This window comes from Triticum aestivum, chromosome 7A (genome assembly GCF_018294505.1).
Source record: "Triticum aestivum cultivar Chinese Spring chromosome 7A, IWGSC CS RefSeq v2.1, whole genome shotgun sequence".
NCBI classification, from domain to species: Eukaryota; Viridiplantae; Streptophyta; class Magnoliopsida; order Poales; family Poaceae; genus Triticum; species Triticum aestivum.
The window spans coordinates 80,296,367-80,318,992 of NC_057812.1; the positions used below are offsets into that span (position 1 = coordinate 80,296,367).

A 22,626-nucleotide genomic window follows, 5' to 3' on the forward strand; every position below is an offset into this window, starting at 1 on the left:
TGGTCAATTGGGTGACATAGTTGTCGGCTTGGTTGGTACACTGCCTCGGGGCTAGCGTGGAAGCCAGAGAGGCGGCTCATAATCCGTTGTTGTGTTGTAGGGTGTCGATTTTGGTCACTTTGGTTACAAAATATTAGTAAACTAGTGTAGAAATGTACTAATTTTTTGAAAAAATATAGTAAAATATTGACTTGGATAGTAAAATTATATTCCAATATTACTATCTTTTGTATATAATTTTACTAAGGGTGTAGAATATTACTAAGTGTGTACAATATTCTATGCTCTAGCTTAGAATAGCGGTATTGTATATATATAAATACAAATACTCTGCCCGGCAAAAGGCGGAAAATGTAACTTGCAATAACTAACATTACTACCTTAATTCACAAATACAATGCATTCTAGAAAGCATTTGGTTGAACTTTTATAACTTTCAGTTAAAGAAGGATAAACCTCCTGGCCTCCGCATCTTGAGATGCACAGAACCAAATATTATTGAAGTTGATGCAAGGCAACGCGAGCAAAGCCATCAACAAGCAAATCTTGCATCTCCCCTCCCCTCCCGCGACGCGCCAGGGGGTGGGGGGGGGGGTGACCTAGCCACTGCTCCCCCACCCCCCTGCTCCCCTCCCTCCCCTGCCACCACCGGCAGGCGTCGACGGGCAAAGCTCGATCGGCGCGGTGGCAGCAGGGCCTTTCCTTCCTCCTCTTCCTTCGGGGTCCGTCGCGGGGCGAAGCTCGCGGGTGGCGGCGCTGGGCTTCCGCAGGGCCCAACGGCACGGTGGCGGTGGTGCGAGACGGCAGTGCGGCCGTCTGGTGGCAGCGCGGCGACGTCCTAAGCCCCGGTGGTGGTGCGGCGGCTGCTGGGTGGTCTGGCTCGGGTGGCGGCACGCTTGTGGGCGTCTGGCCAGATCCGCCTGGATCTGGCGCCTGGGGTCCGGCTGGCGATGCATGGGGGTGGAGGGAGCTCTCCTGAGCTCCCGTGTGCTGCTGGTCGGCGGCGTCTCGTGCGGGGCAGCAGGAGGTTGTGGAGGCCGGCAGCGCGTGATGGTGGATGCGTGTCCAGCCGGGGGATCTCGAGCTCCCTGTTGGATGGCGCGGGCTGCGCTGGCCTTGGACTGCGGCCGGCTGCCTCCATCTCCGGGGAGGCAGCGGCATGGTGGTGGTGCCCTAGGAGGAGTGTGGCCGGCAACTCCGACGCGTGGAGCTCGCCGGGCGGCGCGGGTTGGGCAATGGCCGTGGTGGTCGCTGCTCCGGCCGTGGATGGCTCCACGATGGCTTGGCAAGTTGGCTTTGGCGACGGTTGGCACATCCTGGCGTCGGTTCGTCCGTAGGCGGCTTGTATCGGCCTTTGACCCCTCCTCCTCCTCGTTTGGTCGCTAGGATCAACGAAGGGCTTGCCTTCTCCTAGCTGCGGTCCATCGCTCGTCTCGCGCCCGGTGCGCAGGTCCGAGCTCATCTCGCGCATAGTGCCGCAGGACTAAGCTCGTCTCGCACACGGTGCTGCAGGACTGACCTCGTCTCGCGCACGGTGTTGCGGGATCGAGCTCGCCTCGTGCCCGGTGCTGCAAGACGGGTAGATGGAGGCCAGGTGGCCAGCCTATCGGGTCTCGGCACTGGGGGTCGCCCAGAGGTGCGAAAGGTGGGACCTTTTTGCTCGTCCCTTTACTTGGGATAGCGGCAGGTCTGGGGTGAGGTGGTGTCAAGGTCTTGGATGCCGGGTCGGTGGCCCCGGTGGTGGTTGCGCGGTGCTCTCGGGCGGAGGCCGTGGCTTGGAGCTGCTCGGTGGCCATGGCCGTGTGGGCGGCATGGTCACCGGGGTGTGGCGTTCGATGGCTGTGAGTTTTTGGCCAGGGTGAAAACATGTTCTATCTTCGGACGGACCGGTGGCGGCGAAGCTCGTTCCCTTCTTGAAGGCGTCGTCGTGGCTCTCATTGCTCATCGTGCAGCTCCGGGGGGAAACTCTGATCCTTGGATTGGGCGGTGGTGACGCTCCGGTGTCGTATCCTTCCTGAAGGCGCCGCCTTGGAGCCCACGGTTCGTCATATGCGGCTTCATCTCTTCGCGGTGGTAGTGCTAGGGGTGGTGTTGCCGCGCTCAGCGCCTATGTATCATGCCTTGGATGTGTGCGTGTGTTGTGGTGGCGCGCGGTGTACTGGGGTGTGAGGATCGTGCTTTATATATAAAGCGGGGCGAAAGCCTTTTTCGGCAAAGCCATCAACAAGCAGAGAACAAGACATAGATAACTATGCTAGAACCATTACAAGATATGAAGAGTACATGTCTAAGATTAAGTCGACTTCTTCCGCAACAATGCCTTCAACAAGGGATAACACCCTCGCGCCACCATCGTCGTATCCGACTGGAGACAACCAAGACAAGGAGTTTCATCTTGAATGCCAAGACCGGCCAATCAAGATCAGAACATGACATGGAGACAACGCCTTCAACAAGGTAACAATACAAGTTCAGCCGCTGCTGAGTCTAACCAATGAAGGCCAAAACAATAGTTTTTACCACGGATATGACGCGATGTTCTAAGCATGATCTTGCAATAGATCTTTCGAAAGCAGCACAATCAGTGCTACACACAAAACCACCATGGTGTCCATCGGATAGGTCACACCCCTCTCACAACACTGCTCAGAAGTATGCACCAAAGAAGCACATGCCCCACAGAGCCACCTAGCCGACCACCTCACGAGGAGGAGTGTTCCCGCCATTGCCATCAGTGACAAGAGGTTGTAGTGGCGCTAGTAGACGGGTGAGACATCTTCCCACATATCATCGCCAAGACCATTGAGGAGCCGCCAAACTCATGCCACGAATCTGGCCGCTGCAACCGAAGCTCGAGCCATCCATGCCCAGGCCATCAATCTACCTACGCGTTGAACCATGTCAGGCACACAACATGCCATATCCAACACACAACCACTGAGCTCCCGATCTAGCGCAAGCCCCCTTGACAAGCCGAATCCAACTGCAGGGCAGCGCCCGCTGCCACCACAACCATCTGCAACTAGTGTCTTCGCCCCAGCCATGGGAGTACTTTAGCAGCTAGATTTAGGCGAGTATGCCTAAATCTGCCACCATCAACCACCACAGGTGGGCACCGCTCTATCCTTGCAGCCATGACGACGCGTTGTATGCGCTTGGGTGCCAGCCAGGGGATCCCCTCAGAGTGAAGAGACGAGCCCGCCGCCAGATGGGCTTTGACCATTGGACTCATCTGGCGGTGATAGAAAGAGAAGAGGGAGGAGACGGGGTGACGGCAGCGTTTTGATTTTCGTTTTGTGATTTTTCTCGCCCTAGGCCGAGATGGCCGAATTTCGGTCGTTTTTAAAAATTTCGGCTGAAATTTGACCAAATTTTGACTGAAATTTGATTAAAATTTGACCAAAATTTCTCAAATTTGACCAATTTCGGCGGAAGATAGATTTCGCCCTAGGCCGAGATGGCCGAAATTCGGCCGAAATCCATTTTTTACGGCCGAAATTCAAAACCCTGGGTGACGGTGGCTAGTGTTTCGCTTGAGCCATCCCTGAAGCGACACGGATGTCTGTTTGGAAGTGATGAGTAACAGTCAAGTAAGTTTTTTGGAGACCCATGTCATGTCTAAAACATCATCTACTCCCTCCGTCCTCAAGTAAGTGGATGTTTAGGGCATCTCCAGCCGCCCCCCCAAGACGCCCCCATGGCCACTTTTTGGGCGCCGGCAGTAAAATATCTCCCCACTCACGCCCCCAAAGCCCCATTTTTCCTGGATTTAGAGAAAGTTGACGCCGACAGTACCACCCCAAACCCAGCCCCCTAGGGAGCAGCTGGGCGTGCCGGCGATGACTTTTTCTTGCGGTTGGCCCACTGTCTGCCTCCCACAACCTCTCTCCTCTCTTTTCCTCTTTCTTCTCGCCTGCCCCTCTCTCTCTCTCGAGCGCGGAGCGCATCGGCGCGGGGCGGAGCGACGCTGGAGGAGTCCGGTGTCCAGCTCGGGCGGGCGCGGTCGGCGTCCGGCGTGCTCGAGGAGCCCCGAATCCCTCTCCAGCGCCTTGTAGCCGTCCGGGGAGGCGGCCGACAAGCCAGCGGCAGGGCGAGCTCTGGCGAGGACGAGCGGGGCCGCGTGCGATGCAACGCGGCACGGGGCCAGGTAGCGGGAGGTGCGGGGGACCCGACGACGAAGGACCGGGGCGCAGCTGGCCCGGGATGAGGCGGGCGTGTCGATGGAGCCTCCTGCCGACCACGGAGCAGCAACCGGCTCGGGGGCAGGGCCGGACGCGGGCGCGCGAGAGCTGAGCGCCGAGGGATCGGGCGGAGGCCAGGCCAGTGCGAAGACGGCCGAGGCGTGGGAGCGGAGGCCGAGTGGGGCGGTGCAGACCTGTGCAGAGTCGGGGTCGATGTAGGCGCCCCCTTCCTCCTCCTCCCTCCTCTCCGTCCTCGTCGGCGCCGGCCACGGAGGGCGCGTGCGGCCAGGCGCGGGCGGGCGGCGGGCGGGCGGGCGCGACCAGGCACCCCCCTTCCTCCTCCTCCCTCCTCTCGTCCTCGTCGGCACCGGCCACGGAGGGCGCGCGCGGCCAGGCGCGGGCGGGCGCGGGCGCGGCCAGGCGCCTCCTTCCTCCTCCCTCCTCTCCTCGCTCCTTGACCTCGCGGGCGGTGTGGCTGCTGCACATGCCGTGGCGGGGCTCGAGCTCGAGCTCGATGGAGGGATGGTGGTACGCGGCGGCGAGGCCCGTGCCAAGGAGCGTGCGGCGGACGGTGGCGGGCATCCTCGATGGTGCTGGAGACGGTGTCGAGCTGCGGCGCCGCCACGCGTCCTCGAAATGCGTTTTGGGTGGGGGGACGGCTAGGAAAAATTTCGTCCCAGGGTCAAAATCTTCGCCGGCAGCCCCCCAGGCGGCGAAAAAAACGCCTCCTGGGGGGCCAACGGCTGGAGATGCCCTTAGCATTCGAAATTTGTCCAAAAAAGAGTGTACTTCTATGTTCCCAATGCACCTTGAAGTACAAAAAAAATGCTACCCTCTCATCACACAGGAATCAAACCTAATAACATTTAACACATGGTCTCCTCATTTTCTACATGCACTTAGCTCATTGGAGGTGGGGGAATTAAAGAGGAGAGAGATAGTGGTCGGCACCTTTCCAATGCATTTTCTACTCCGTTCCATAATATGTCTTAAAAGTTCTATATGCCGACTTAATTGAGCATCTACTAGTGGAGGGATTATCAAGTAAATTTTCTTATAACAAAAGCATATTAGAACTCACTCAAAAGGCAATGGAAAGGTAGCAACTTTACATGGCATGAATCTAACATTTTTCGCAAATTAGTTCCACATTGATGGCCAATAAAACAAGCTAGTTATAAAAAATTTCCAATATTTGAAGCATGGTGGTATGCATATAATTACTTACCAGGGCGAAAAGTTCCTCGTGGAAGGAGGGCCATGACAAAAGCAGAAAAAGAAAGAACTGCAATACTCATTATCTCTAGACATAGAATCAACCATTCAGTTGCTGCAAAATTATAGAAATATGGACTTGCATTCTTGTCAACAAGATCCAAATTGTTAGCAAAGAATCGATCTTCTTCCTCAAAGGCCCTTATTTTTATGAGTTGTTTTACGGTGATTGGGTTAGTACTCGGAGTACTTAGCAGTACTTACATGTCTGATCATGTCTGATTTTTATTAGCCGTCAGATCTTGCGGGGAATTTTAATTGATTAAATTTAATATGTTAATTGCGATAAGGGCATAATGGTCCAGGGGGAAATATCTTTTCTTGAACCGATCACCCGAGGACCAGATCCATGTCTACTCGATCCAGTTCAGAATCCTCCTCCGATCTATTCGTCGCCGCTCGCCGCTCCTGATCTTCTCCGTCCTCGACCTGCCCGGCGAGAGGAATAAATTCATCGTCCTCGTCCTCCACCCAACCAACCCCAACCCCCACGCCGTCACCGAAGAAGAAGAAGGCCGGATCTGCGCCGGCTGAATCGGCGGCGACCGCGGCGGGCGATCCCATCTCTTCATGCGTACCATCCTTAAGGTATGAATTCGGCTTGGCGTTCAGCTCATTCTCTTGGCCGTTGCGCCCCTCCACCGTGCATGCAGTACAACCTCAACCCCACAAGATCCGGGTACGGACTAGAACAACGAATGGAAAGCTTCATCGTGGCATAGTTTCTCTTGAGCTAATCGCATCATGTTTGTTTAAGTAAGATTTTGAGGGCATTGCTTACTTCCTTTGGTACCGCAGAAAAAAGTGACTTACTTGACGTTTGAGATGAGATATACTAAAGGAAGATGAGATACTGGTTCCATAGTTCACTTAATTTAGTTTATTAAAGTCATCATCACTTTAGGTTTGCATAGTGCATGAAATATAGTTTAAAGGAAGATGAGATACTATTTGTTGGACGTTGATGATTGGTTTCCCTCACATGTCAAACGAGCAAAGTCTATTCCATGCACTTGTCTTTGCCTATGAGCTATTTTACACCTGCAACATTGATAAACAGAAAGATGTTGATGATTGGTTTCCCTCACATGTCATATGCAGGAAGACATGGCGTATGCAAGTGATGAGAGTATGTTCGAGTATGTAAATGTTGTCAGCAAGATGTTTGATAGTGAGGCTGAAGGCTATGAATTCTACAACAAATATGCTCTTGAAAAAGGTTTTAGTGTGAGGAAAAGCTACGTTGAGTGGGATGGATCCAACAAATACATAATTTTAAGGAAAATTGTGTGTAGTCGTCAAGGGTTTCGCAAAGAGAAGCACATGAAAAGAAAGATGGAAGATAGAAAGAGGAGGCCACGAAGTTTAACTCGTGTTGGGTGTAATGCTAAATTGGTCATTACGAGACAGGAGGAAACCGGTTGGTGGTTTGTCAAGGATTTCATCGATGAGCACATCCATCCTCTAGCCCCACGGGATCTTTCTTGTCTGATGCGTTCGCACAGGCGAATTAGCGATGAGCAGAAAGCGGACATTGCGGACATGGAAAAGTGTGGGATCCACAAATACCGTATTATGGATATTTTGTGCTTTCAATACGGTGGATTTGATAAGGTTGGATGCATAAAGAGGGACGTTTATAATTTCTTCCATGCTAATAAGCAGGAGACAATCAGTGCCGGTGATGCTAATACGGTGATCATGCACATGATGGCGAGGCGAGAGCGAGATGTGCATTTTTTCTTCAAGTACTTGGTAGACGAGCATGGCCATCTGAAGGGACTGTTCTGGGCTGATAGTCAGTCGCGACTTGACTACGAGGCTTTCGGAGACGTCATTGTTTTCGATATCACTTACAGAACCAACAAATACAATCTGCCATTTGTGCCGTTTGTCGGGTTGAATCACCACCGCAGCACTGTTATTTTTGGCTGTGGTATAATTTCTCATGAAACAAGCCAGGCATACGAGTGGATGTTGCGGACCTTTTCTGATTGCATGGCACAGAAGCATCCGATATCTGTGATCACAGATGGGGACCTTGCAATGCAGAGAGCAATAAGGGTGGTCTGGCCAGACTCAAACCATAGACTATGTATATGGCACATTCAGCAGAACATTGTACGCCATCTGCATGATGACGACATAAAGGAAGAATTCAGATCTTTCATTTATGATACTTCTTCCATTGAAGAGCATGAGATAAAATGGATACAATTCTTACAACGGAATAAAGTAACCAGTGGGGAGTCTTGGCTGCATCAGATGTATCAGATGAGAAAGTTGTGGTGTGCTCCATATCTTGAGGGGCGTTGTTTCCTAGGATTGAGCAGCAATCAGAGGAGTGAGAGCTTGAACTCTGTGCTACATACGCATCTTGAGGGTAAGATGTCGTTGTTTGAAATGCTAGAGCACTATGAGCGTTGCCTTGCGTCGTGACGGATTAACGAAGCTCTCCATGACATCGAAGCCTTGCAGTCCGTTCCATTTATAGAGGAAAATGCTTCGCCACTTGAGAAACACGCCGCAACAGTTTTCACACCTAGTGTCTTTAAGATGGTCTTATGGAGCATAGATGCTGTCAGCAAATGTCAGATCAGAGAGATACTAGATGGATCAGAAGATTCCACTTATGTTGTGTCCAAACAGGAAAGAATGGATAAAAAGTTTGGAGTGCACATTGAAGAGCAAGGAGGTCTTTTGCACAGGGTGAGTTGTTCTTGCCGTAAGCTGGAATGCGCAGGCACACCATGTTCCCACATTTTTTACATATTGGGGATTTTAAAACAAACAATTCTGCCAGGTTGTTGCATTCCCACTAGGTGGACTATGAATGCAAAATGTGCATACACACCTACCAGAAAAAACCAGATGTATGACTATTCTGTAAGCCTGCAGAGGTACGACGAGTTGCGGAATCGTAGTCACGCCGCAAGTTTCAAGGCATGCCACTCTGATGAGGACTATCACCGTCTAAAGATGCTTTTGCAAGCACAACATCATGGCAAGCAATCAAGTTTTGAACAAGCTGACAGCAAGGAGTCAACTAATGCTCAGCATAACAGCATTAGGTTTGGCCCGTTGATGCCGCACTCGGAGAAAGTTGATAAGGTTCTGGATCCCGTGCATGTGCCAGGACGAGGTGCACCGAAGAAAAGGCTGCAGGCAAAGACAAAGAAGTCAAGATCACAGAATATCTGTGGCTATTGCAAGAAACCAGGTCACAATCGACGTAAATGCGCTAAATTTCTAGAGGTACGAAATATGTTCATATTTATTTTTTGCATGTGTTTTACACATAATTGATGTCCATGTGATTTATTGTAATCTTCTGTGTAGGATCTCGAGGCTGAACTGTGATATCTACATACAGCATGAACCGACGATGAGCCAAAGAACGTCGTGTGCCATTCAGCTTTGTGTGACGTGGTCTTTACATTCTATTTCATCGTGACAGTAATTTAGTGGAGTGCGGTTGTACTGCCATGTTACTGTATTAGTTCGAAATCTTTCGTTTCCATTTTCTGTGTGTATCATTTGATGTCCAACTTTAAGAATGATGATGTATTTCGAACAGGAATAAGGGCTAGCATGGAGCACTTGTTATTGTCGAGTAGAATAATTATTGTGATGTATTTCTGCACGCACACACGGCCGCCAGACGGATCTCCCGTGCGATCCCATGGTCTGCATGGCTGGCTCGGTGCGTGTCCATCGTTTAGGCGAGACTACCGACGCCATGCATGCATGGCAGGCCGTTTTCCTACGTCGACCCAAACACCGGCCCATTCGAGGTTGCAGCTCCGGACGGCCCACGTCGCGTACGATCTTGCACGTTGTTCTCGTATAACTAAAAATAGTCCCACCTCGCCCCTCGAGCAGCTCCTTTACCTGCTTAAATACCTTCATCGAGGTGATTTTAACAAGCGTTGGTGGATGAATATGATTCTTCACCCTTACTATGGTTGTCATGCATATTCTTCATTTACAGAGCAATAATGACTAACGTATTTTTTAAATAAACGGGGCCCACTGGGGTGTGCTTGGAAATCTTTGAGAAACCTCCATGCACGTTCATCTTCGCTGCATGCAAATCGGGCGGCAGCCGCTGTGCCAGTAGCTGTCAAGGCCTTGATGAATCACTATTCACATGCAGGTCCCCGACTCTTGCATGCAGGTCTCCGACTCTTGCATGCAGGTCCCAAATTATCTTGTACATGGTGACCCACATGTGCCAAACATGTCTATGAAAGAAAATTTTGAAAAAAATTATTTTACAATGCCCCCTTGAGGCATAGACCGATGTTTTCAGCAGTCAGTCTAGAGGGCATTATAAATTCAAAAAAATTCAAAAAAATACAAAAACTTGGAAACCTAGTTTTGTTTGTGGAAGAGATCATCTGTGCCAAAATTGAGGTGATTTGGAGGTGGTCGAAAAAATGCCAGCATTCCGGAGGGACCATTCTGTCTAACTTAAGCCAGTTTTTGAAAAAAGGTGAATTTTTCCACCACCTCCAAATCACCCAAATTTTCTTGTACATGGTGACCCACATGTGCCAAACATGTCTATGAAATAAAATTTTGAAAAAAATTATTTTACAATGCCCCCTTGAGGCATAGACCGATGTTTTTAGCAGTCAGTCTAGAGGGCATTATAAATTCAAAAAAATTCAAAAAATACAAAAACTTGGAAACCTAGTTTTGTTTGTGGAAGAGATCATCTGTGCCAAAATTGAGGTGATTTGGAGGTGGTCGAAAAATGCCGGCATTCCGGAGGGACCATTTTGTCTAACTTAAGCCAGTTTTTGAAAAAAAGGTGAATTTTTCCACCACCTCCAAATCACCCAAATTTTTTTGTACATGGTGACCCACATGTGCCAAACATGTCTATGAAAGAAAATTTTGAAAAAATTTATTTTACAATGCCCCCTTGAGGCATAGACCGATGTTTTTAGCAGTCAGCCTAGAGGGCATTATAAATTCAAAAAAATTCAAAAAAATACAAAAACTTGGAAACCTAGTTTTGTTTGTGGAAGAGATCATCTGTGCCAAAATTGAGGTGATTTGGAGGTGGTCGAAAAAATGCCCGCATTCCGGAGGGACCATTTGGTACTTAAGCCAGTTTTTGAAAAAAGGTGAATTTTTCCACCACCTCCAAATCACCCAAATTTTCTTGTACATGGTGAACCACATGTGCCAAACATGTCTATGAAAGAAAATTTTGGAAAAATTTATTTTCGAGGGCCAAAGGGCCCACGTTTCCCCTCCAGAGTTTTCGAGGGCCAAAGGGCAGGACGTTTGAGTTTTGGAGGCAACTCCCCACGTCTCCCCTCCACTGGCAACTCCCCACGACCATGACACAGGTAACTCCCCTCCTATTCCATTGCCGCTCCATCTTCCTCCCTCTGCCTCCCTCCTCATTCCATTGCCGCTCCATCTTCCTCCCTCTACCTCCCTTTGCCTCCACCATCAAGCAACTCCCCTCTGCCTCCACCATCGCTGGCCAGGAGGGCAATGGCGGAGGAATCGTGGAGCAACTCCCCTCTGTCTCCCAAGAGAATGGCAGAGGCATCGTGGAGCAACTCCCCTCCGTCTGCCAAGCATCACCATGGTGAGGTGTCTGGCAAGGAGCCGCTGGTGGTCGACGACGATGTTCCGGTCCCCGGGCAGAAGCAGGACTACACCGTGCCGCTCATGGTTGATATCCACCTGAAGGAGAAGCTGGATGTCGTATGCACCAGCAATCCAGATGAAGCTATCGTGGTTCTAACTCTGACAGTGATGTAGGGGGGTATGTATGGAGAGGCTAGATCTCAGCTATTGGGAAGTTGTAAACACACCAAGATGTACGAGTTCAGGCCCTTCGCGGAGGAAGTAACAACCCTACGTCTCGGTGCCCGGAGGCGGTCGATTGGATTACTGGCGTGTGAATAACAGAGGTGCGAACCCTTCATACTGAGGAGGGGGGTGGCTTATATAGAGTTCGCCGGCCCCCTCCTGCCCTCAGTAATGCAGGGTTTAAGGTACATTTAAGGTTGGGCGTTACTGGTAACGCCCCTAATAAAGTGCTATAATGACCATAAAGACTACTTAACAGCTGACCGTTTGCCTGCGGAGTGACTATAGGTCTCCTGGCGGTAGAGTGGTTGGCTTCATGGTCGAGTGATAGCTTTCTGGTCGAGTGTCTTGAATCCGTCGAGTGGGATACCTTCAAGTCGATTGAAAGGTGACTTCTCCTAGGGATGTCCTAGGGTAGGGCTCCTTGGACAGGTCCGTGCCCCTACCCTAGGTACATAGCTTCATCATTAGCCCCCGAATGGATCGAGGTTAGAGTGGGGAAAGAGTTGGAGATCTTTCCGACTGATTCTTTGGGCTACGTGAGCGCCTCGTTTTGGGTCAATCGTCACGGATGACGTTGCCAACCTTTTTCAGTCGCCTTGATCCATTCCAGGCCTTTCGTCAAGTGAATTTCTTTATTGGAGACATACCGAGCGTCGGTGCGGGCGGGGTCTTCCGTTTTGACAAGTTGTTCTGCAGCCCGCGGATGTCGTGGGATTTCGGATTTTGGGAAGCGCGCGGGACAGGAGCGGCTGCAGTAATCGGAAGCGATAAAGCGGAAGTTCCTCGATCCCCGCATCGCCTTTTTCGCCACGTACTGCGTGCGCATCTGCTGCGGGATTTGACTGGACAGCCTGGGCCTACCAGTCAGCCACTCGGGAGCGGCCTCTTATAAATCGCCGGCTCGGGGTTTCCAAGAAGTGCGCTCTCTTCTCCTCCTTTCTTCTTCCTCTCTCCCTTCGCAAGTCCTTCCGCCACCTCCGTTCTCGCCCCAGCGCAGCAGGCCCGTGCGAGACTTCGCCGGCGACGATGACGAAGGGCAAGATCTCCGCTCTGGAGCGCGTGAAGAAGGCGGCGGCACAGGGGAAGGGGAAAAGATCTACTCGGGGCGGATCCTCCTCAAGGTCCGCTCTGCCCAAGGGCTGGATCCAGGGCGATTGGATGCCGTCAGTGATCCGGCAAGAGGATCTCGACGACATGGTCGAGGGGGGAGTCATTCCCCACGAGGCTACACGTCTTCCGGGGAGAGAGATCGAACCTCAACCCCGCGATGGTGAGTGCGTGCTCCTAGCCACCCACATCGACCGAGGGTTTTCTCTGCCGCCCCATCCTTTTTTTCCGGAGCTTCTTGAACTTCTTCGGAGCGCAGCTCCACCACTTTACTCCCAACTCCATTGTATACCTTGCCGCTTTCATTTCCATGTGTGAGGCTTTCTTGGGTTGCCGCCCCCATTGGGGACTTTTCAAGCACATCTTTAACTGCCGTTCCCAATCGGTCAAGAAGGCCAAGTCGAGTGACAAGAGGACGCAGGTGATCCAGTTGTGTGGGGGCTTGGCGATCCAGACAAGGGGGAAGAGCTGTTTTCCATCCATTACTTTCCCGGAGTCGGTCCGTGGCTGGCAGGCGACCTGGTTCTACTGTCAGGACCAGGCGACCCCAGGACAGTCGACTAGTCTCCCTTCTTTCTCACTCGACCCAGCTGAAAAACCTGCTTCTCTGAAAGTGGCGCCGGAGGAAAGGGCCCAAGTCAAAGTGCTGGCCGGTCGAGTGGTTGAGCTTGTCCGTGAGGGCGTGACGGGCATGGATTTGCTGGAGGTCTTCCTCCGGAGGCGCATCCAACCGCTCCAGGCTCGTGACCACCCGATGTGGCTGTACTCGGGTCTTGACGACACCACTCGGATCCACCCGGAGGAGGTCACTGATGAGATACTGGAGGGGTGGCTGTCAAGCATCACAGGAAACAAGGACAACCCCCGAGGAGCCAGGAGGGTAATTCCACTCGACAACTCGTACGACATGGACCAGGTATGTCTCTATGCTCCTGACTGAGATCTTGTTTTTCTTCATTGGTCTTCTTTGAGTTGGTCGATTGACCTTTGTCTCGCCTGTTGTTTTTCAGGCGACTACTGGGATGTACTCGACGCCCAATGGGGCACAGGGCCAACTGAGGAAGGGGAGGCGAGCGGAGGTGAGAGCGGGGACGATCAAGGCGAGTGGGAGTCCGACGGTGAAGGAGAGGGAGGCGACGACGTCGACTCCAGCGAAGAGGAGGAGGAGGAGGTTGAACCCCCCCGCCCGGAGGGGCGATCCAAGCTCACACACGATCCGGCGCGGGAGCGTGGTAGTGCGACTGCTCCTATTGGGCAGTCGTCGAAACGCCCTCGGACCTCTTCTCCTACGCCGACTGGAAAGGCTCCCAAGCATCCGCGCGCAGCGCCGTCCAAGCCGCCCAAGGCTCTGCCCAAGATGAAGATGGCCGTCCCCACCATTTCTGGGTAATAATAAAACTTGTTTTCCTTTGTCGACCGTGGACGGATCCTTGGTCGATCCATTGAGCCAACCGACTGACTTTCGAGGCTTGCAGTGCTGCTACTTCTGAGATCTCCGCCAAGGACGACGACCAAGAGATGGAGGATGCTGTTACCTCCAACCCTGGTACGATTACTGACGTTTCCGCTTTGAGTCGACTAAACATTTATTGCAACCCTGGTCGATTGAACTTTTCCTTTGTAGCCCCTCCTCATGTTATCGACCTCCCGGATGACGATGACAACGGTCCGTTGAGAGTGAGGAGGCACAAGAGGGCGTCGGCTGACAAGACCCCCCAATCCGCTCCGGCGTCCGAGGCCGTGGCTCGGGATGGTGGTGACACCACTCGGGCTTCTGTGACCTTCGCCGTTCCTCTGGCGAGTGCGCGGCCCTCGTCGTCGACTGCGGATCCGTCTTCGCTTTTTGCCGCATACCCCGTCCCTGAGGACCAAGCGGCTGCTGCAAAAGAGGCTATACGCCAGGCGGGGATCATGATGGAGCAAGTGAAGATGGCTCGGGAGGCCAGCCAAGCAGCCTATGACGCGAGTTCGGCTCTTCAGAGCAACGTCCAGGTCAGTCGACTCAACACTTGGTCTGTTATGATATGCTGTTTGAAGAGTCTCTTTTCCGAAGATCTTTTGTATCTGTATCTGTACACCCACTGGGTGTGTCTGTCAATCCTTGGACGAGTGGGGGCACGCTAAGTGCACCCACTGGGTGTAGTCCCCGAGACTACGGTGGACTGCTGGCAGTCGACTGTAGTCTTTACATTGTGTTGCTGTAGCTGTATTTCTTCACTCGGTTTGGTCGGGCCAGGTCGAGTGGAACTGTATCCGGTCGACTGCGGGCAGTCGACTTTTTCTCTCTTTCTCTTTGTTTTTTTGGTCGAACCAGTGGGGGCACGCTGAGTGCACCCATTGGGTGTAGTCCCCGAGACTACTGTCGAATGTTTTTGATTCGGCTGTGGTCTTAGAAACGTCATCATTGTCTCTTAGTTACTCGGAAGCAACTTATCTTGGACGTCTGTCGACTGATTTTTCTTTTTACAGAAATCTTGCGAACTTGTAGCTCGCTATACTGAGTTGGAGAATCAGCAGATCCAGCTCAACCTTAACTTGAAGCTTGCTCAGGAGAATTTGAAGAAGGCGCAAGAAGAAGCAAAAGGTATGGCTGGTGAGGTTCTCCATTCTTAACGGGTGGCTTTTCTTTCTTGTCCATTCTTGATGTTGGTTCCACTCGACGTGCCGCAGATAAACTGGAGGAAGCTCTGAAGAAGAAGGATCAAGACCTTGCAGAGGCACAGAAGGAGGCCTCGAGCAAAACGAAGCTCGCAGAAGAGAAATTGGCTTCGGTCGGAGCTCTTGAACAGGAGAACTCCAGACTGAAAACTGCCCTCGAGACAGCTAATCGAGATGCCAGTCGACTGAAGAAGGAGAAGATGGCTCTGCACGACAAGGCGGGCGAGCTGGCGGGGAAGGCAAAAGATCTGGAGGCTTATCTCGGAGGACTCGCCAAGAAGCTGTTCGTCATGCTCGAAGGTAATTATTCCAACCCGGCTGTCTTGTAGTTGCCGAGCCCGCGTACGGCCACTGTCTTATTCTTGAATCGTGTTTGCAGAATTCTGCCAGAGCTTCGAAGAGGAAACCAGTCGAGTGGAGCCAGGCTTGGATCCCGCCAATTCTCTCGTGAAGGACGAGGCTGCTATGAACGTGCTCCGACTGGAGTCTCGTGTTACCAGCGTCGTTGATTATCTTGCTCGGCTGAAGGCTGCGATGTCGCGGATCGACACATCACTCTGGCCCGGAACGACACTTCAGAACGACCTCGAGTCCCTGATGGTCCGACTGAATGAAGTCCCGGGTCGAGTGGCGGAATGGAAGAAATCTTCTGCTAGATGTGGTGCTGATGTCGCTCTGTCTCTGGTCCGCGTCCATTGCAAGGAGGCGCGAGAAGAAAAGCTGGCCGCCATCCAAGTTGCCAATACCAGGAAGCACAACTTTCAGGACTTCATGGAGACTTTTATTGCTGCTGCCACTCGTATTGCAGATGGGATCGACTTGGACGAGTTCGTCGCCCCTTCCAGTCCTCCTCCTGAGGAATGAAAAACTTCTATGCTTCACTTTAAATTTGCCTCGGAATGCCGAGTGGATTTGTAACCGTTAAACTCCGCCGAGCCGAGGGCTTGAGTACTTTGATCTGAGGTCTGGGACCTTTTAGGCTTTATCTGATCTTGATTTGTCGTTGAATATCTTCATGGTTTGATTCGTCGAGTGGATCTTGATCTTCACTCGGAATAACCTTGTATTTGCGGCGCAGCTCCGAAGGGGAAGGTAGCAGTCGACTCGCGGATTGGGTTGTGTCTTGTACTTAGGCGAGCACTGGGCTGCAGCTAAGCCTCTGAGTGGGAGGTTTGCTCTCCACTCGGTAGGATTTTTAAACGCTTAGGCGAGCGCTGGGCTGCAGCTAAGCCCCCGAGTGGGAGGTTTGCTCTCCACTCGGTAGGATTTTTTCAAACTTAGGCGAGTGTCTGACTGCAGCTAAGCCTCTAAGTGAGAGAACTTAGGCGAGTACTGGACTGCAGCTAAGCCCCCGAGTGGGAGGTTTGCTCTTCACTCAGTAGGATTTTTAAACACTTAGGCGAGCACTGGGCTGCAGCTAAGCCTCCGAGTGGGAGGATTGCTCTCCACTCGGTAGGATTTTTTCAAACTTAGGCGAGTGCCTGACTGCAGCTAAGCCTCTAAGTGAGAGAACTTAGGCGAGTACTGGACTGCAGCTAAGCCCCCGAGTGGGAGGATTGCTCTCCACTCGGTAGGATTTTTTCGAACTTAGGCGAGCGCTTGACTGCAGCTAAGCCTCTAAGTGAGAGAACTTAGGCGAGTATTGGACTGCAGCTAAGCCCCCGAGTGGGAGGATCGCTCTCCACTCGGTAGGATTTTTTCAAACTTAGGCGAGTGCCGGACTGCAGCTAAGTCTCTAAGTGAGAGAACTTAGGCGAGTGCTGGACTGTAGCTAAGCCCCCGAGTGGGAGGATTGCTCTCCACTTGGTAGGATTTTTTCAAACTTAGGCGAGTGCCGGACTGCAGCTAAGTCTCTAAGTGAGAGAACTTAGGCGAGTGCTGGACTGCAGCTAAGCCCCCGAGTGGGAGGATCGCTCTCCACTCGGTACGATTTTTTCAAACTTAGGCGAGTGCCGGACTGCAGCTAAGTCTCTAAGTGAGAGAACTTAGGCGAGTGCTGGACTGTAGCTAAGCCCCCGAGTGGGAGGTTTGCTCTCCACTCGGTAGGATTTTAAACACTTAGGCAAGCACTGGGCTGCAGCTAAGCCCCCGAGTGGGAGTCTGGCTCTCCACTCGGTAGGATTTTTCAAACTTAGGCGAAACGGATTCGCAGCTAAGCCACCCACTGAGGGATTTCGCACGCAAACAAAAGTGACAGCAATTATTGGAACACTCTTGTCTTTGATAAAAATGAACTGCGGGAATTTTTTTTCTTATTACATCCCGTCCAAGGGAGAACTCAAGTGTAAAATGGGCGGAGTAGTTCCGCATTCCAAGCTCGTGGCTCGTTGATCTGGTGATCAACATTGTAGAGGTGATATGCTCCATTGTGGAGGACTCTGGTGATGATGAAGGGGCCTTCCCAAGTAGGAGCAAGTTTGTGCGGTTTCTGTTGATCCACTCGAAGGACCAAATCTCCTTCCTGGAAGGCTCGGCTCTTCACATTCTGGGCGTGGAATCGATGCAAGTCTTGCTGATAAATGGTCGATCTGATCATGGCCATCTCCCTCTCTTCTTCTAGGAGGTCGACTGTGTCTTGCCGGGCCTGTTCTGCTTCATCCTCGGTGTAAAGCTCGACTCGTGGCGCGTTGTGAAGAAGATCACTTGGTAGAACTGCTTCGGCTCCATAAACCAGAAAGAATGGAGTTCTTCCAGTCGACCGGTTAGGGGTGGTCCTCAATCCCCACAGAACTGACGGAAGCTCATCGACCCAAGCACCTGCCGCGTGCTTGAGATCACGCATCAGTCGAGGCTTTAGTCCTTTGAGAATCAGACCATTTGCTCTTTCAGCTTGTCCATTCGACTGGGGATGGGCGACCGATGCGTAGTCGACTCGAGTGCCTTGAGAGGCGCAAAAAGCTCTGAACTTGTCCGAATCGAAGTTTGACCCATTGTCAGTGATGATGCTATGCGGGACTCCATATCTGAATGTTAGCCCTCTGACGAAACTGATAGCAGTGCAAGCATCAAGATTCTTGATAGTCTTAGCTTCAATCCATTTGGTAAACTTGTCAACTGCCACAAGCACATGAGTGAAACCACTTCTGCCTGTTCTCAGTGGACCAACCATGTCTAGTCCCCAGACAGCAAAGGGCCAGACGAGTGAAATGGTCTTCAGGGCTGATACAGGCTTGTGTGACATGTTGGAGTAGAACTGGCACCCTCCACACTTATCGACTATCTCTTTTGCCATCTCATTTGCTCTAGGCCAGTAAAATCCCGCTCGGTATGCTTTAGCCACAATGGTCCGAGAGGACGTGTGGTGACCACAGGTCCCCGAGTGGATATCATCAAGGATTGTCCGACCCTCTTCTGGTGTTATGCACTTCTGACCAATTCCCGTCGCGCTTTCTCTATACAACTGCCCCTTTATGACTGTGAAGGCCTTGGATCGGCGGACGATCTGTCGAGCCTCTTCCTCGTCCTCTCGGAGTTCTTTCCTTAGGATATACGCGATGTACGGTATCGTCCAGTCGGGAGTGATTGCCAAGACTTCCATGATTAGGTCGACCACAGCAGGAACTTCGACTTCAGTCGGATCTGTGGCACTTTTCGGCTGCGGGGCTTCTTCTGTGAAAGGATCCTATTGGACTGACGGCGAGCGGATGTGCTCCAGAAACACATTGCTGGGAACAGCTTCTCTCTTGGAGCCTATCTTTGCCAGATCATCGGCTGCTTGATTTTTCAGTCGGGGGATGTGATGAAGCTCTAACCCCTCGAATTTCTTTTCTAGCTTTCTCACTGCGTTGCAATAGCCAGTCATAGCCGGACTTCTGACGTCCCACTCCTTCATCACCTGATTAACTACCAAATCTGAGTCGCCATTGACCATGAGGCAACGGACGCCGAGTGAAATGGCCATGCGCAACCCGTATAAAAGTGCTTCATATTCTGCTTCATTATTGTAGGAATCGAAGTGAATCTGGAGAACATATCTGAGCTTATCTCCTCGGGGGGAGACTAGAACTACCCCAGCACCGGAACCATTCAGCATCTTAGATCCATCGAAGAACATGGTCCAGTGCTCCGAGTGAACTTGAGTCGGAAGTTGCTGTTCAATCCACTCGGCGATGAAATCTGCGATTGCTTGGGACTTGATAGCCTTCTTTGCTTCAAACTTGATATCTAGGGGGAGGAGTTCAATCGCCCACTTAGCCACTCGACCAGTTGCATCTCTATTGTGCAAGATCTCTTATAGTGGAGCGTCGCTGACGACTGTAATGGAATGGTCAGAGAAGTAGTGTGCAACCTTCTTCGTGGTCATGTAGATCCCATATACAAGCTTCTGGTAGTGAGGGTATCTTTGTTTTGAAGGGGTCAAAACTTCAGACAGATAATAGACTAGGCGCTGAACTCTGAAGGCCTTTCCTTCTTCTTCCCGCTCGACCGTAAGTACTGTACTGACAACTTGTCCTGTGGCTGCAATGTAAAGCAGCAGAGGCTCTTTGCTGATTGGGGCAGCAAGCACCGGCTGGGTGGAGAGCAGAGCTTTGAGCTCTGCAAATGCTGCGTCAGCTTCTGGAGTCCACTCGAACTTGTCAGACTTCTTCATCAGTCGGTAAAGAGGCAACGCCTTTTCACCGAGACGAGAAATGAATCGACTTAGAGCGGCCAAGCAGCCTGTAAGATTTTGGACATCGTGCACGCGTACAGGACGCTTCATCCGGAGTATGGTGCCAACTTTTTCAGGATTGGCATCGATCCCCCGTTCGGAAACGAGAAAACCGAGTAACTTTCCACCTGGAACTCCGAACATGCACTTTGACGGATTGAGCTTGATATCATACCTCCTGAGGTTGGCAAAGGTTTCAGCAAGGTCAGCCCGCAGGTCGGAACCTTTCCGTGACTTGACCACAATATCATCCATGTATGCCTCCACATTCCGACTGATTTGAGTGAGTAGACACTTCTGAATCATTCTCATGAACGTGGCTCCGGCGTTCTTGAGGCCGAACGACATGGTGACATAACAGAAGCATCCGAATGGAGTGATGAAAGCTGTTTTGATCTCGTCGGGTCCATACAGACGGATCTGATGGTACCCGGAATAGACATCTAGAAAAGACAATCTCTCACACCCCGCAGTCGAGTCAACTATTTGGCCGATGCGAGGGAGAGGAAAATGATCTTTCGGGCAGGCCCGATTGATATGTTTGAAATCAATGCACATGCGAAGTGACTTGTCCTTCTTGGGGACCATGACAACATTGGCGAGCCACTCGGAGTGGTAGATCTCTCGGATGAACTCTACTGCTAAGAGCCGAGCCACCTCCTCGCCAATAGCTTTCCTCTTCTGGACGGCGGACCGTCGAAGATGTTCTTTCACGGGCTTGAACTTCGGGTCGACTCGTAGACGGTGCTCAGCCAGCCCCCTGGGAACTCCAGGCATGTCAGAAGGCTTCCATGCGAAGACGTCCCAGTTCTCACGGAGGAACTGGATGAGCGCTTCTTCCTATTCGGAGTCGAAGCGTCGTCGAGATGTGAGTCAGAGCAGCGTCAGGGTCGGTCGGGTGAATGTGAGCTGTCTTAGTTTCACCGAACGACTGAAAAGCAGATTCTGAAGCAGGCTTCTTGGCTCATAGCAGTTCACTCGGATTAGCAGTCTTCCGGTACTCTTGTAGCTCAACAACTGCCATATGAGCGTCAGCAATCTTCGATCCTTTCTGAAAACACTCTTCTGCTTTCTTCCGATTGCCGGTAATGGTGATCACACCTCTGGGGGCGGGCATCTTCAACTTGAGATATACGTAGCATGGTCGAGCCATGAAGCGTGCATAAGCTGGCCGGCCCAGAATAGCATGATAAGCACTTTGGAAGTCCACAACCTCAAATGTCAACTTTTCCCTGCGGTAATTCTTTGAATCACCGAAAACCACGTCGAGAGCAATCTGGCCGAGTGACTCGGCTTTCTTTCCAGGAATGACTCCATGGAAGCTCATGTTGCTGGCACTGAGCCTGGACATCGGAATGCCCATCCCTTTCAATGTTTCAGCATACAATATGTTTAGGCCACTGCCACCATCCATCAGGACTATGGTCAGTCGAGTGCCTTCGACAACTGGGTCGACCACCAAAGCTTGCCTCCCAGGGGTGGCAATGTGCGTAGGGTGATTGGACTGGTCGAATGTGATGGCAGTCTGAGACCACTTCAGATAACTGGGCGTCGCCGGAGCAACCATATTCACCTCACGGTTAATGACTTTCAGTCGACTTTTGCTTTCGACATCAGCAAAAATCATCAGGGTGGAATTGATTTGGGGCTATCCATCGTCACTGTCTTCCTTGTCCTCGACCCTGTCTGACTCTTTTTCCTTATCCTTGGACTGTTTGACCTGAAACTGCTGGATCAGGAGCCGGCACTGTCGAGTGGTATGCTTTGGGTAAATGAAATTACCCTCTTCATCTTTCTTGGTGTGGATGTGACATGGCAGATCCAAAACATCGTTTCCATCCTGATCCTTGACTTTCTTGGGCTTCCAGGTGCCCTTGGGTTTTCCCTTGAAGTTTCCCTGGGCTACGGCCAGGGCCTCCCCAGGAGCGGCTGGCTCGGCCTTCCGCTTCTGTTTCCGACTGGAGTTTCCTCCGGTTTCTTGGGCGACTGCCTTGTGCTTGCCACTCCGGAGTCGGTCCTCATCTTCACCATTAGCGTACTTGGTGGCAATCTCCATCATCCGATTCAGAGACATCTCTCCAATTCGACCGAACTTCAGATTCAACTCTCTGTTCTTGATGCCTTCTTTAAAGGCACAAACTGCTTGGTGATCCGGTACATTCTCGACTGTGTGATGCAAAGTGATCCACCTCTAGATGTATTCCCTCAGAGTTTCATTTGGCTTCTGCACGCAAGACCGCAACTCTGTAAGGCCTGCAGGTCGCTTGCATGTTCCTTCAAAGGTTGTGATAAACACTCGGGAGAGGTCCTCCCAAGTGTAGATGCTGCTGGGTGCTAACTGATTCAACCACGCTCTGGCCGAGCCCTCTAACAGGAGAGGCAAATGCTTCATGGCCACCTCATCATTGCCACCGCCAATCTGTACAGCCACTCGGTAATCTTCGAGCCAAGTGTCAGGCTTAGACTCACCGGTGAACTTGCTGACTCCAGTTGCCAACCGAAAGTTGGGGGGAATCACCGCGGCCCTGATGGCTCAACTAAAACACTCTGGCCCTGAAACACGTACTCTGCTGCTGGCGAGCACATCTCTGTTCTGGCCTTCCCGATGAGCCCTGTTCCTGTCAACCAAGCCTTGAACGAGGACAGATCTCGCGTCAAAGCCTGGGTCCCTCGGGTCGACTGGAATCCTCTGCCCAACACTATGAGGGCGCCTGTCATCTCGATGTCGAGGCGCATATGACCCACTCCTCGGGGGAGGGGTTGGCACTCGACGTCGATCATCACGATCAGATCGGTGATCATACTGCTCATTCCTTCTATACTGATCATGCCGGTCACCACGTCCCTCACGCCTCGGGGGCAACCTCGGGCTGTGAGCCGACTGGACTGTATCTGTCGCAACAGATCGACTGT

At 51.7% G+C, this 22,626-nt stretch overlaps 1 pseudogene; it reads right to left on the minus strand.

Annotated features, from left to right (window-relative positions):
* Positions 1 to 22,626, minus strand: part of LOC123153057 (ABC transporter C family member 10-like) — a 70,771-nt pseudogene that overhangs the window by 22,761 nt on the left and 25,384 nt on the right.